The 15,222-nt window shown below is 47.5% G+C and overlaps 2 long non-coding RNA genes across 2 annotated transcripts; both read left to right on the top strand.

Annotated features, from left to right (window-relative positions):
• Positions 1–262: 262 nt before the first annotated feature.
• On the top strand, positions 263–3,505 carry LOC139050517 (uncharacterized). Its single transcript, XR_011508916.1, has 2 exons — positions 263–1,200; positions 2,602–3,505. It is a non-coding gene; the product is annotated as an uncharacterized lncRNA (long non-coding RNA).
• A 7,447-nt stretch (positions 3,506–10,952) lies between these two features.
• LOC139050606 (uncharacterized) lies at positions 10,953–14,201 on the top strand. The gene is made up of 2 exons (XR_011508969.1): positions 10,953–11,905; positions 13,316–14,201. It is a non-coding gene; the product is annotated as an uncharacterized lncRNA (long non-coding RNA).
• Positions 14,202–15,222: the final 1,021 nt, after the last annotated feature.

Genomic DNA, 15,222 nt, shown 5'->3' with positions numbered 1-15,222 from the left:
AAAACAAAGGTCACATGGAGAGAGAAGAGGGAAAGAAAGCAGGAAATTAGCGGTGAGTTCGCTGCCGCGTGTGGTGCGCCTCAAAGCATCTATCGACACGTGTACGTTGTTCGGCAAATATGAACGAAACAGGGAACCCTATTTCCAGGAAATTTGGTGGCTACGCTGATTATTTAAAATGGTGTCCATTCAAAGCAAACAGAGATAATCGAGCTCATTTATTGATAGAGAAACTCGTGGCTCACTGGCGCATGCGCTTGAATTTTGGTGCGATAAAAACCGATGGTCGTGGGATGGCCGTCGACCTAATAAAAGCTGCTTCGGATTGCGTAAGTTCAAGAAAGGTTTGACAGGCGCGGAAGGGAGAAGTACACGACACCGAAGCCCCAGCCAAGTGACAAAGAGGAACGGTGGCAGAACCGGCTGATATCGCACGAGTAACCGGCAGAAGCGGTGTTGAGAAAACCTTAACCCGAGTGCCTTTGATCTTCCGCGATGAGTGAAACGGACGTGGCCGTGCTGACCCACTTGCTCCTCGGCATGTCTGACGAAGACCTGCGCTCCCTGCATGGAAGCAGTATGTGGTGGCTACCGGATCTTGCCACTGCTTCCAAGACGGAGGTGATCACCGCCATCCGTGGTTCACTGCGAACTTTCCGCTCCCTGGACAAGCGTGTTTACTGCGTCGCCTGGGTTTATTGCTGCCTCGCAGAGCGCCAACTCATCCGCTGCTGGCATTCGTATTCCCTGCGCCCTTGCGAAGCGCAGCTGAACGAAGACATCAAACTTGAGGAGTGCCTGACGTCAGCACTGCAATGCGCCGAAGGCCACACATTGTACGCGAAGACCGAGCGCGACGAAGCTACCTACGCTTGCATTATGACCACGAATCCGAGACGCGCTACAAGGGAGCACGAGATCATCTGCTTGTGCATGCCGCGTTCGCTGCCGTACCTTTTCGCCAGAGTTCCGCCGTTCGACGAGAGGCGCTTCCATGGCGCTCTCGCGTCTGTATTGCAAATAAGTGTCGACAAGATCTATGCCGGTTATAGCATACAGCTGCGGGATGTATTTGCCAGCGTCGGGGCGTCTTGTAAGCCGCCGGCACCGGTACCAACCGACGCCGAAAAGCGCCCGGAAAGTGGTGTCTGACCTCCAAGTGCTCCGACAGATGTGAGCTGACTGTTGCCAACGAATCCGGTGAGTGCTCTCGTAACAAACCTCTTTCTGGTACATTTCAGAAGCTTCCAAGTATTGTAGCATTAAGAGTGGCGGAATGGCTCAGCTCAGTGGCCTACTAATAAGATTCCCTGGAGCCGTGTAAGTGGGGCGCCACCGATGTAGTGTTGAGGAACAGTAGTGCGTTGTGAAGCAACCAGCGCCGCTAGGGGTTCTTGGAAGATGGACAGATATTTCTGCGGCAGGCTATCGGCGCGTCATGCCAGCAGCGGACTTTGTGAATCGCATTAAGCGATGAGCGGAGTTAGGGTTAACACGTGATCGCATGGCCCCGCTTCGTGAAGCCTTACGGAAGACAGCGTGGCTGTGCATAAATGCATGCCGGCACAGACTCGGCGATACCTGGAGGCGTGATTTTGTTTCGCCTGCTACAGAATTTGGGCGCCCCAAATCTGTGTCACAGTTACGCAAGGATCTTCGTGGCATCGCAAGAAAGCCATAAAAACTCCGTCACTATTGTCCAGTAATTGTTTTTCGCAACACACCAATGGTCGATTCAGGACATTGACTGAATGCATGAATAGCCCTTCGCAATCGATGCATCGCCATAATCCGTGAAAACTTCGTTTTTCTTCTAATTTATTAAGCGATCAAAACGCTGGCAAACCTTCTCAAAAACCACGTTGCGGCTACACTTGCTTCAGTGTTTCAACGAATATTTCGCCAAGATCATCGTATTCATCTTTGCTCCGTTTATTCAGGTCTTTTCGTGCGTTTGGCCTGCCTGTATAATTGATAATTTTTTGGTAGCATTCTTGAGAGCTGTAGTGCCACTGCACGCAAGATACTAGCTGCGAGGTACTGTTTGAAATCTGGTCCGCTTTCTTTATATCGCAGAAAAACCAGTACGATAGCAGCCGCATTAACGAAAAGAATTTATTTGATAGGTCTGAATAGGGCGCTACGACTTCATGAAATATTTATTGTTTGACATGATACTGAAAGATATATAAATACTGATCTGATGTCAATGAAAATGCCTTGAGCAGCAAAAACGTGTATTCTTTCATTTCTTGAAAACTTGGGTCGGAGTAACCTGACGCAAGCGGCGTTTTCATGTTGCATACGTGTTTGGTGTGTCAGCTAACTTGTCCGAAGCCTTAAAGAATACAAAAATGCTGGTGTGTTCCACCCTCCCTTTCGCTGAGAAAAATTTGTGCCGCAAGCATCGACATGGACTATAGATGCATGTATGACTATAGATTTATTTCATTTTTCTTGACGCATCCTGTCTGTAAATTTTCAAATTTGTTTTTGGCGCGGTCGGACAACTGCGCGTGTTACATTAAAAATGCTTAATATTTCTTTGTTTCCTCTTACTTAACTCTTTATTCATTCGAGTTTCAATGTTCTATCTTACAGCAGGATGGCTCGTGCAGCGCATGACGACGAACGAAATGTAATTTTCTGTTCGAAGACTTCGACGAGGTCCTCGACCAGAACACGACATGTGCCGTCCTATTCGAAAATTGCACCAACAGTATCTCCTTGGTATGTCCTATATGCTGAAGCCGACGTTACACCGGACCTCTGCAGGGCAGGTTGGGGAGGCATTCGAACACGGTGAAAACGGCGCTCCAGTCGAAATGAATGCCCGATTCTGATGTTTTGCGCCGAAAAAGGACCTCCAGGAACGTACTGTCCTCCAGTCAACAGGAATGCTACAATGTTTGCCATGACTTCTCAGTATGTGTGTTGTATCTATGACGTGGTTATAATATTTAACGGCCAAGAACTTTTAACTTGTTTAAAGTTTTAGAACTCTAGAGCATTACTTGCTGTTCAGGTCTTCGATCTCAAGCGTGTTAGCGCTAGTGACCCTGGAACAAACTTCAGGTCTCTTATTTACATAGGCCTTCATCGTTTAACTGAATGTCATCGGGGGAGCCGGGACAAATTTCTTGCATCTTCCACATAGGTGCGCGGGCTTGCCATAGCAACATTTCTGACGAGTCTTAGCTATAGGTCTCATAAAAAAATTGATGTGGGCGGTCATGATCAGCTGTGAAACATATTTCAATTTTCGAACCGCTGTGCTATATCATCAATGCGGAACTGATGTCCACATAGCCATTGCAGGACGCATCTTTGCGAACCAATCTCTGATCTGCGAGAATTCAATAAAGCATTTGTAATCTCCGCTGCTATGGATACCACCCGCACCGTGCTTTTATTATTTTTACGCCTCTTATTACGAGTAAGCTGCTATGTTACGGTTCTGTGTACGACTTGCTTGTATAATAAATTTCAGATCTTTTGAGTTTTATTTGTGAGAGCTTTGCAGTTTTGTTAATAGGTCAACAGCGCAATCGGTTACAAAGAAAAGAAAGGTAGCAGAGTGGCTGCTGACTACTAACTACTTTATTTTTCTTCCAGAAGAAGCCATCTATATTGGGAACAACCTGAAATTGATAAGATCACGTATGTCAGGTAAACAAAAATGGCAGAAGGCCAAGACACGTGCAATGTCTGCCTAATCCGCACAGCCTGCACGTGTCATTTTCGAGAACTAGATTTTGCTAGATAAATAATGCGTGGGAGCACAGACGCATAATGTATTACACCGCGCTATTTCGGCGGCTTTTGTTATTTTCCTTGTGAGAGTGTTTCCACGCTTACCAGAAATAGAGCAGCACTCTAACTTCACATCGCCACCACAAATCTCGCAATTGCGCTGCCAAGGGTGCCGTTCAACCCCGCCTCACGGTATTATTTTTTAGAGCTAGCCGTTCAAGCAGGGATCCCTTCGACAAACAGTATTTTTTTGCATGTCAATAAAGGACTTGTATGCACCACACATAAGGCCGGCAATATTCCGCATAGCAGTCGCCCAGCTTGCCGTGACTATGCGTATATTTGCACACTTTGGTCAATCTCTGAGGAGGGTAAACTGCGCCAACATGTTAGTGCGATAACCCATAGTATTTAAGTCATGCTATATGCCATGAATATACGGCAAGACGGCTAGCTTTATCACTTCTTCGGCCTGCTCCTAGTTCCTCGTGGAGGCTTTAACACAGTTGCTTCAGTTTCATGAAAATGCATTCGGAAACTGCGGTTAGCACATGCTACAGATACCCGCAATAAACGAAGCACCGTATGTGTTCTAGCTACGACGGCATGCGGGCGAGACTTGTTGGGGCTATCTTCTGTGAAATTGCTCTGTGCTCGTTTTGCCACATTTGAATTTGCCTGACCGTGTGGCAGGACTGCTTTCGTCGCTAGGGGCTCCTATTACCGAAAAAAAATATGTGATGCTTTTGTAGACACAGCTTTAAATCTCGGAACCTAGTTGTGTTATCACATGCAATTTCATGCAGTGGAGTAAGTGCACCGAAGCAGGTATTCAACTCATCTAAGTACCTAAATATGCGCATTGGCAACGTTTGCTAAGCGCGCTCTCTGAGGGCATTTTTGGGAAGCCGGTGCAAGTGTGCGTTGAAGCTTCTACGACGAACACGGAAGAGGCTGTAGAAAAAAAAACCCTAGCCATCTTGTCGTGTACTAACGGTATGTCACGTGGTCGTAAAAAAAAGAGAGGTAAATTTGCTGACGTCCTCATGGTGTTCTCCCTATTGAGCAGCTGCTAAAAGTGTGAAACCATCAACGTAATCATGCTGGAAAGGCTAACAAGCCGGGCTTCGTCGGCCCTGTGTGCCATGCGCGGAGAGTCACGTTTGAAAATTCCTTCTAGAATGCCGAAAATACTACGTTGGCCGAAGTGGTCACTTCGTGAATTACCGGTTTCGAGAACACGATAACCGCGTAAGGCGAGATCTAGAAAAGATATTTACCCGCGCATTGCTGGAGTTGCGGTGTTGAAGCCAGATTTGAGCGCTGCTGTACGGTTGGCAAGGATGTAAACGGACTCAAAAGGAAAAAAAAGAGCACCCACTGAATCGGCGCGCTGTGACAGGTCATGTGTCAGTGTGTTCTTTCATGGTTTTTGCGCAGGGAAACGCTACAATTCTTGAAAGTCACAGGTGCAGTCGGTGTAGGTTAGACAGAGATCTCAGCTTTTTTGCCTTTACCGTCTTTTTCTGTCCCAGTATTTGATTGGTCAGATGCCGTTTCTTACAGGTTTTTCATGTTGCAGCCAATACATATATATATATATATATATATATATATATATATATATATATATATATATATATTGCCGCGACGCCATCTGTGCCCAACCACGCTGACGACGAGGACGACGACCTCGTGTGTGCAAGCGAGCGTGCTAGAGAAGAAGAAGCGAACACTGAACGCTTGTTCTAATTGTCAATGTTAAAATAACGCTCTCCGCTCTTTTGTTCAAGTGAGCCGTGACAATATATATATATATATATATATATATATATATATATATATATATATGAAGCAGCCAGCGTCTCCAATCTTCTCCGTTCTCTCTGCTGTCATGCTTCCGTAACAGGAGCCCCGGGTTCTTAAACGCCGTCTCAGCGCATGTTAGGCGTATAACTGCGAGTGACATATCTAAACAGGCGTCGGACTTGAGGATGGATCAAACTGTAACGTTGAGATCTCGTAATTGACGTCGTTAACATGACGTAGGATTTCTTAAGGTGCTGTGTAGCGAGCGAGAAGCTTCTAGGAGAGGCCGACCCGACGACATGGCGACCAAAGAAGCCCCAAGCACCTCGGGGGAACTGAGAATCGCGATGGGACCGGTGATAACCTTCTTTTTGCATATGCTGCGAGGCTGCTAAATGAGATCGTGCGACTTGACGCGCCATGTGAGCATGATCGAAGTCGTTACGAGCGTACTAAGATGCAACACGGGGGTCGCGACCATAAAAAAGAAAGAAGGGTGAATATCCCGCATTGTCATGTCCGCACGAGTTATACTGGAATGTCACGTAGTCCAGCGTGGCGTACCAGTCCCGGTGATCGCTGGAGACTAACACCGACAGCATCTCCGTGAGTGTTCGGTTAAGACGTTCCGTAAGAACGTTCATTTGTGGGTGGTAGGCGGTGAACATCTTACTCTTAATTGCTTTATCATTATATTTTACCATAATAGAGAAGCGGGATCGCGTTACAGACCGAGGTCCATAAAGCCGTGATTTCTTCCAAGTCACACATATCACGGCTTTTTGAGCGGAAGCATTGTTTCTTGGTTCATCGCGAACACACAAACGAAAAATCCGTCCACCAATGCTGTGCTCACTTGATTGCCTTATTCACAGGACTACTGACTGCACCATTGGCAGCCGTTTCCAAAGATTGCTTAGGAATATGGAGAAAAATGAAACATAAGAAGGAAGAGAAAATTGCCAAGAAACTCAAACCCAATAAGCCTAAGGCGACTCCCATATTGGCTATGACGGCGCGCAGTCCTTCGAAGGAGCATCATGGGACCTAATGAAATTGCGCAATGTGGTAACACTGGCTGCGCAGGAGTCTGCACCATGGAGCTCGATGCAGGACGCGCAAGCTCTAAACGCAGACCTGAAGTATATATTCAAACTCATGGGGGGCGACTTCCAACCTCCGTCCATCGAGCCTCCATGGCAGGGCGGCGACAGGTGGACCGGTGGTGGCGGTATGACGCGTCACCTTGTGTTTCAGGGGCAGCGCATCGTCTCGCGGCAGCGTGAGTTGCGGGTACTCGGCAAGTAACTTGTCCGTTGAGGACGGCCGAAACCTACTTATGCCAGATGAGGTGACGTAGCGCTGCAGGCCAAGTACATCGAGGGATGTGACGTTATCCTTTAGGCGCACATCGTGAACACTCACAAAAAGGTTGATATAGGTTGAAATGGATGAAGAAATCCGCTCCCAGTATGCCAAAGTTGACGTGGGCGATCACAAGCACTCATCGATGCAAGCACCTGTGTGCGATGCCTAACGTTGTTGACTGGAGCCCATACGATGCGATGGGAGTATTTTTCACTGCGTCGAGCATGGGTGTAGACTTGCCGCGTTGGCGATCTGCGGCCGCGGCTGGTAGGATAGACAGCGCGGTTCCGGTGTAGTCGAGAAAGCAGGTGCCGGTGATGCTGTAGACTGCAAAAAATAGGCGGCTTGCGCGAAGGCCGATGCCGCATGCCGCCGTTAGCGACTTGCTGATGCATTTCCCATCCACGAGCAGGGCTGGATGCAGCGACTTGCTTGTTCGCAAAAGCGACGGTGGTACCAGTAAAACTGCCGCGGCGAGTCTCTAGGTGCGCTGCGAGACTATGAAGGCGAATGGTTGCGCCGATGTTCGTCGCCAGTGTTGCCCCCCGTCGTCAGCCTCTTTAGTGTACTGGTCAGGTGGTTCACTCTTTCCGCCAGGCGCGAGAGACAGCCTCCTGCCCCTGAGAGTCTCGCAGCGGCAATAGGTAGCTGTGCCACATACGAGCAGTCGCATATGCGATCCGCGAGTGCAGCTAGCCGATCGAGACTCCAGCCGGAACCCGCCAGTACCATGCGTGTGGTTGATAGAAGGGTTTGCAAGAGCAGCTCGCGCAAAATTAGAAGCTGGCTGCCATTTGCTCAGTGCTCACCAGCAGCAGTCGTGATGGTCGTTGGTTACCGAGTTCCTCGAAGAGGACCTGTTGGAGCCTACTTTTTTGCGATGGCTCGAGGCGCTGCCGGACCATGCGTTTCAGGACATCGTACGCTGTCGCTAAAGACGTACCCGCTAAGAAGTCGTCTATGGCATCGGCAATGTCGGAGGGTAGTGCGGTGATGACGTGCTGATACTTTGCTGTCTGTGAATTGATGCACCAGTGTTGAAAATGGGCTTCTACATGCATCATCCAAACTCGAGGATTCTTGGGCCAAAAGCTGGGAAGCTGAAGCTCTGCGGCGATGACAAGAGACACGATCGTGGCGTCGTCTCTTTCAGCAGGAGTAGAACAGGTTTGCCCATGGCTAGTGTTCGAAAAAGAACGTAAATGTCGTGGGTCGCCCCTAGTTCGGAGCTAGGTTTGGTGGACGCAAGGAATTCACGATTTGACAGCTGGACAACGGAGAGTCGACTAGCTTTATGCAACAGTAAACACAGGTTTCCCGAGGCGCTGTGGTGGTGGCATAGTCCGACAGCCGCTTTGGTTTCAAGAAAGAGCAAGGGGCAATGACTCTCACTGCGAGGCACGGCAAGGTGACGAATGGTTTGTATAAGCTTATGTTTCTAAAGGCTTTAGATTTAAAAAGCTGGTATCGACCTAAAGCACCCAACGAGTGCAGTGCAGTATTTCTCAGAGAAGTAAATAAGGCATCGTGGGACAGAGAGAAAAAAAAACAAGTATTCAACATCTACTGAAAACACATAACCAATGGAAACGCCTTTCTAAAGAAACCTATTAACATCATTTGGACTCTTTGTGGCGCACGGATCTTGAACTTTAAGGGATTTAAGGTACTTTTCCAAATACTTCCTTACCACAATCTGAAACGTTCCATTTTCGCTGAACACTGCTTTGATTGGCACGGACGGTTTGTGCCTATCGGCCGCAAAATCACAGAAAGGGCATATCTATTGCTGTTACCAATGTCATTGGCCCGCTTGCTCAGTCCTGAATCTTTGCACATCGTGGCCGCCTTGCCTTTCACTCGCGTGGCACTAGCTTTTAGAGGGATGAAGTTCTTCGCAATTTCTTCGCCTGCTCCTTTTCGAAACCCTTCCTCGATGAGCCCCACTAACCCGCCATCCTTGCCAGCTTGAAGAAGCCGAAGTCTGTTCTTCCTGAAATACGACGCGACAGTTCCCATAGAATCTTTACTATGCGACGTGGCCGTGCTGGTCGTAGATCTTATCTGCGCATCCACGCCATCCAGTAGGCATCTTTGACGGTTTTCTTCAGACGCCTTTCCTGCAATGCGCCTATCCAGGAACTCATGTGCTTCTATCCGTGACTCACAGATGCCGCTCCGGATGCCTTGGCCGACGGCAACTGAGCGCATGTGCAGGCCGTTTCCCTTCCGCTCCTCCTCCACATCCCGCCTCATGCTTTCACTGTAGCCTCCTCCTCCACTTTCCTCCTCGCGTGCTCTTCTTTCATCTCCTGCTGCGCTGCGCATTCGCTTTCATCTTTTGCTGTAGACGTTGGCTCGTTTACGCCGAGCTGCGACGCTGCGGCGCGTCAAACGCTCAAAGCAGCTTGAAGGGGTGTAGGGTAGCGCGATTAAAAGACGGGGCAAAAGGAGACGCATAGGGACACACACAGCGCTAACTTCCAACAATGTTTATTATCGAAAACCAGGTCGTACTATGCACCGAGCCAACATGAGTCACTACCACGTGAACAGATAAACAATCAGAGCGAAGTATTTTTGTAAGTGATATCTAAAGCAATGCACGAAAAATTCAGCTCTTTTTCAGAGGGAGTCAATGACGGTTTGCTGATACATGAATCCCCTAGGTAGAAAATATTACTGGTAGAAATAATTGCGAATTCACTAGACTTTTAATAGAAGCCGAGCAGATTGGTGCCCTAAAAGAATTATGTGTCAGCAAGCCGTCATTGGCTCTCTCTGAAAAAGAGCTGAAATTTTTGCTCATGGCGTAACATATCACTTATAAAATGCTTCGCTCTGATTGTCTATCTGTTCACGTGGCTGTCACTCATGTTGGCTGAATGTATATGTACGACCTGGTTTTCGATAATAAACATTGTTGGAAGTTAGCGCTGTGTGTGTCCCTATGTCTCTCCTTTTGTCCCTTCTTTTAATCGCGCTACCATACGCCCCTTAAAGATGCATTACCAAACAGCCCACATTGCAACCTTCGTGCTAAACGTAGGCCAGATAGCTGTGCTCTAAAAAAATGCCTCACGTGGCGCTTTTTCTTCTACGATGCCGTCTGAGACACGAGTGCTGGAAATTATCAACAGCCTGTGACGCTGCCGTTGGGGTTCTACAACCCCTAATTCCATTCGCTGCTGTGCAGTTTTGCTTACTCAAAAAGCCTGACAGTCACTTCAGCATACGCTAAAGTGACTGTCAACCACTTCATCAACTTTAGCAAACGCTAAAGTGGATGAAGCTGAAAGCTTGCTCGCTAACGAGAGCTTCAATAAATTACTTCGGTATTCTCATTCAAATGTGCTTGTACTTCCTATTACTTGTTCTCTCTTCACTTGTCCCCTTCTCGGTCGCCTGGATATCGCCACTGGTTCTGTGTGGTTAATGACACGTTAAAGCTGTCGTGACAAATCTATGAAGAAAATTAAGACACTTAGACACGTTCATAAATTTTTTGGTCAGCACTTTAATATGGGAGAATAGTTACATGAGCTTGGGTCTATAGCACTCTTAAATTTCATGTAGCACAGACAGAATGTTAGGGACACGGAAAGGCAAATTGTATAATCACAATGTACTAAGTTTCAACAAAAGATTTACTTTCAGTTCTCGTAGGTGTACGTCTACTCCTCAATGAAGGAAGGAAAGAGAAAAACAGAAGGCAGGGAGGTTAACCAGAATAACGTCTGGTTGGCTACCCTACACCATGGGAATAGGAAAGAGGAAAACAAAGGGTACATTGAGAGAGAAGAGGGAAGGAAAGAAGGAAATTAGCGGTGAGTTCGGTGCCGCGTGTGGTGCTCCTCAAAGCATCTATCGACACGTGTACGTTGCTCGGCAAATATGAACCAAACAGGGAAAACTACTTCCAGGAAATTTTGTTGCTACACTGATTATTTAAAATGGTGTCCATTCAATGCGAACAGAGATAATCGAGCTCATTTATTGATAGAGAAACTGGTGGCTCACTGGCGCATGCGCTTGAATTTTGGTGCGATAAAAACCGATGGTCGTGGGATGGCCGTCGACCTAACAAAAGCTGCTTCGGCTTGCGTAAGTTCAAGAAACGTTTGACAGGCGCGGAAGGGAGAAGTACACGACACCGAAGCCCCAGCCAAGTGACAGTGAGGAACGGTGGCAGAACCGGCTGATATCGCACGAGTTACCGGCAGAAGCTGTGTTGAGAAAACCTTACCCCGAGTCCCTTTGATCTTCCGCGATGAGTGAAACAGACGTGGCCGTGCTGACCCACTTGCTCCTCGGCATGTCTGACGATGAGCTGCGCTCCCTGCATGGAAGCAGTATGTGGTGGCTACCGGATCTTGCCACTGCTTCGAAGACGGAGGTGATCACCGCCATCCGTGGTTCACTGCGAACTTTCCGCTCCCTCGACAAGCGTGTTTACTGCGTCGCCTGGGTTTATTGCTGCCTCGCAGAGCGCCAGCTTATCCGCTGCTGGCATTCGTATTCCCTGCGCCCTTGCGAAGCGCAGCTGAACGATGACATCAAACTGGAGGAGTGCCTGACGTCAGCCCTGCAATGCACCGAAGGCCACACATTGTACGCGAAGACTGAGCGCGACGAAGCCATCTACGCTTGCATTATGACCACGAATCCGAGACGTGCTACAAGGGAGCACGAGATCATCTGCTTGTGCATGCCACGTTCGCTGCCGTACCTTTTCGCCAGTGTTCCGCCGTACGACGAGAGGCGCTTCCATGGCGCTCTCGCGTCTGTATTGCAAATAAGTGTCGACAAGATCTATGCCGGTTATGGCATCCATCTGCGTAATGTATTTGCCAGCGTCGGGGCGTCTTATAAGGCGCCGGCACCGGTACCAACCGACGCCGAAAAGCGCCCGGAAAGTGGTGTATGACCTCCAAGTGCTCCGACAGATGCGAGCTGACAGTTGCCAACGAATCCGGTGAGTGCTCTCGTAACAAACCTCTTTCTGCTACATTTCAGAAGCTTCCAAGTATTATAGCATTAAGAGTGGCGGAATGGCTCAGCTCAGTGACCTACTAATAAGATTCCCTGGAGCCGTGTAAGTGGGGCGCCACCGATGTAGTGTTGAGGAACAGTAGTGCGTTGTGAGGCAACCAGCGCCGCTAGGGGTGCTTGGAAGATGGACAGATATTTCTGCGGCAGGCTATCGGCGCGTCATGCCAGCAGCGGACTTTGTGAATCGCATTAAGCGATGAGCGGAGTTAGGATTAACACGGGATCGCATGGCTCCGCTTCGTGAAGCCTTACGGAAGACAGCGTGGCTGTGCATAAATGCATGCCGGCACAGACTCGGCGATACCTGGAGGCTTGATTTTGTTTCGCCTGCTACAGAATTTGGGCGCCCCAAATCTGTGTCACAGTTACGAAAGGATCTTCGTGGCATCGTAAGAAAGCCATAAAAGCTCCGTCACTATTGTCCAGAAAATGTTTTTCGCAACACACTAATGGTCGATTCGGAACATTGACTGAATGCATGAATAGCCCTTCGCAATCGATGCATCGCCATAATCCGTGAAAACTTCGTCTTTCTTCTAATTTATTAACCGGTGAAAAACGCTGGCAAACCTTCGCAAATACCACGTTGCGACTACAATTGCTTCAGTGTTTCAACGAATATTTCGCCAAAATCATTGTATTCATCTTTGCTCCGTTTATTCAGGTCTCTTCGTGCGTTTGGCCTGCCTGTAGAATTGTAATTGTTTGGTAGCATTCTTGAGAGCTGTAGTGCCACTGCACGCAAGATACTTGCTGCGAGGTACTGTTTGAAATCTGGTCCGCTTTCCTTAAATCGCAGAAAAACCAATACGATAGCAGCCGCATTAACGAAAAGAATTTATTTGATAGGTCTGAATAGGGCGCTTCGACTTCATGAAATATTTATCGTTTGACATGATACTCAAACATATATAAATACTGATCTAATGTCAATAAAGATACCTTGAGCAGCAAAAACGTGTGCTCTTTCATTTCTTCAAAACTTGGGTCAGAGTAACCTGACGCAACCGGCGTTTTCCTGTTGCATTTGTGTTTGGTGTGTCAGCTAACTTGTCCGAAGCCTTAAAGAATACAAAGATGCGGGTATGTTCCACACTCCCTTTCGCTGAGAAAAAAATGTGCCACAAGCAACGACATGGATTACAGATTATAGATGCATCAATCTATAAACTTATTTATTTCATATTTCTTGACGCATCCTGTCTGTAAATTTCCACATTTGTTCTTGGCGGGGTCGGACAACGCGGTGTGGTACATTAAAAATGATTAACATTTCTTTGTTTCCCCTTACGGAACTTTTTATTCATTCGAGTTTCAATGTTCTATCTTACAGCAGGATGGCTCGTGCAGCGCATGACGACGAACGAAATGTAATTTTCTGTGCGAAGACTCCGACGAGGCGCTCGGCCAGAACTGGACATGCGCAATCCTATTCGAAAATTGCACCAACAAGATCTGCTTGGTACGTCCTATATGCTGCAGCCGACGTTACAGCAGACCTCTGTAGGGCAGGTTGGGGAGGCATTCGAACACAGCGAAAACGGCACTGCAGTCGATATGAATGCCCATTTTGATGTTTTGGGCCGAAAAAGGACCTCAAGAAACGTGCTGTCCGGCCAGTCAACACGAACGCGGCAATGTTTGTCATGACTTCTCAGTATGTGTGTTGTATCCATGACGTGGTTGTAATATTGAAAGAGCAAGAACTTTTTAACTTGTTTCAATTTTTAGAACTCTAGAGCATTACTTCCTGCTCACGTCGTCGATGGCAAGCGTGTTAGCGCTAGTGACCCTGTAACAAATAGGCCTTCATCGTTTAACTGAATATGTTATCGGGGACGCTGGGAACAATTTCTTGCATCTTCCACACAGGTGGGCGGGCTTACCATAGCAACATTTCTGATGGCGCCTTAGCTATGGATTTCATAAAAAGATTGATGTGGGCGGTCATGATCCGCTGTGAAACATATTTCCATTTTGCCACCGCTGTGGTATATCAATGCGGAATTGATCTCCACATAGCCATTGCAGGACGTATCTTTGCGAACCAATCTCTGATCTGCGAGAATTCAATAGAGCGTTTGTAATCTTCGCTGCTATGGCTACCACCCGCACTGTGCTTTTATTATTTTTATGCCTCTTATTACAAGTAAGCTGCTATGTTACGGTTCTGTGTGCGACTTGCTTTGTATAATAAATTTCAGATCATTTGAGTTTGCTTTGTGAGAGGTTTGCAGTTTTGTTAATAGGTCAACAGCGCAATCGGTTACAAAGACAAGAAAGGTGGCGGAGTGGCTGCTGGCTACTAACTACTTATTTTTCTTCCAGAAGAAGCTATGTATGTTACGAGCAACCTGAAAAACTGATACTGATAACAACCTGAAACTGATAAAATCGGCTTAGTAAGGTACAAAAAACGGCAAAGGACCAAGACATCAAATATCTGCCTAACACGCATAGCCTGCACATGCCACTTTCAAGAATTGTAGACCTTGCGTGGGAGCAAAGACCCATAATGTATTACACCGCGCTCTTTCGGCGGCTTTTGTTATTTTCCTTGTGAAAGTGTGTCCGCGCTTACCAGGAATAGAGCAGCACTCTAACTTGACTTCGCCACCACACATCTGGCAAATGCGCTGCCAAATGTCCCTTTCAAGCCCACCTTAGGCTATTATCATTTTTTAGAGCTAGCCGTTCAAGCAGGGACCCCTTCGAGAAACAGTATTTTTTGCATGTCAATAAAGGACTTGTATGCACCACACATAAGGCCGATAATATTCCGCTTAACAGTCGCCCAGCTCGCGATGCATATGCGTATATTTGCAAGGTTTGGTCAATTTATGAGGAGGGTAAACTGCACTAACATGTTAGTGCGATAACCTATAATATTTAGATCATGCTATATGCCGTGTATATACGGCAAGACGGCTAGCTTTATCACTTCTTCGGCCTGCTCCTAGTTTCTGGTGGAGGCTTTAACACAGTTGCTTTAGTTTCATGAAAATGCATTCGGAGACTGCGGTTAGCACATGTGGCAGATACCCACAATAACCGAGGCACTGCATGTGTTCTAGCTACGACGGCATGCGGGTGAGACTTCTTGGGGCTATCTTCTGTGAAATTGCTGTGTGCTCGTTTTGCCACATTTGAATTTGCCTGAACGTGTGGCAGGACTGCTTTAGTCTCTAGGGGCTCCTATTACCGAATAAAAAGATATGTGATGCTTTTGCAGACACAGCT

This window comes from Dermacentor albipictus, chromosome 10 (genome assembly GCF_038994185.2).
Source record: "Dermacentor albipictus isolate Rhodes 1998 colony chromosome 10, USDA_Dalb.pri_finalv2, whole genome shotgun sequence".
NCBI lineage: Eukaryota > Metazoa > Arthropoda > Arachnida > Ixodida > Ixodidae > Dermacentor > Dermacentor albipictus.
Note: the sequence above shows the minus strand (reverse complement) of the source record. Positions and strands in the feature narration are given on the sequence as shown.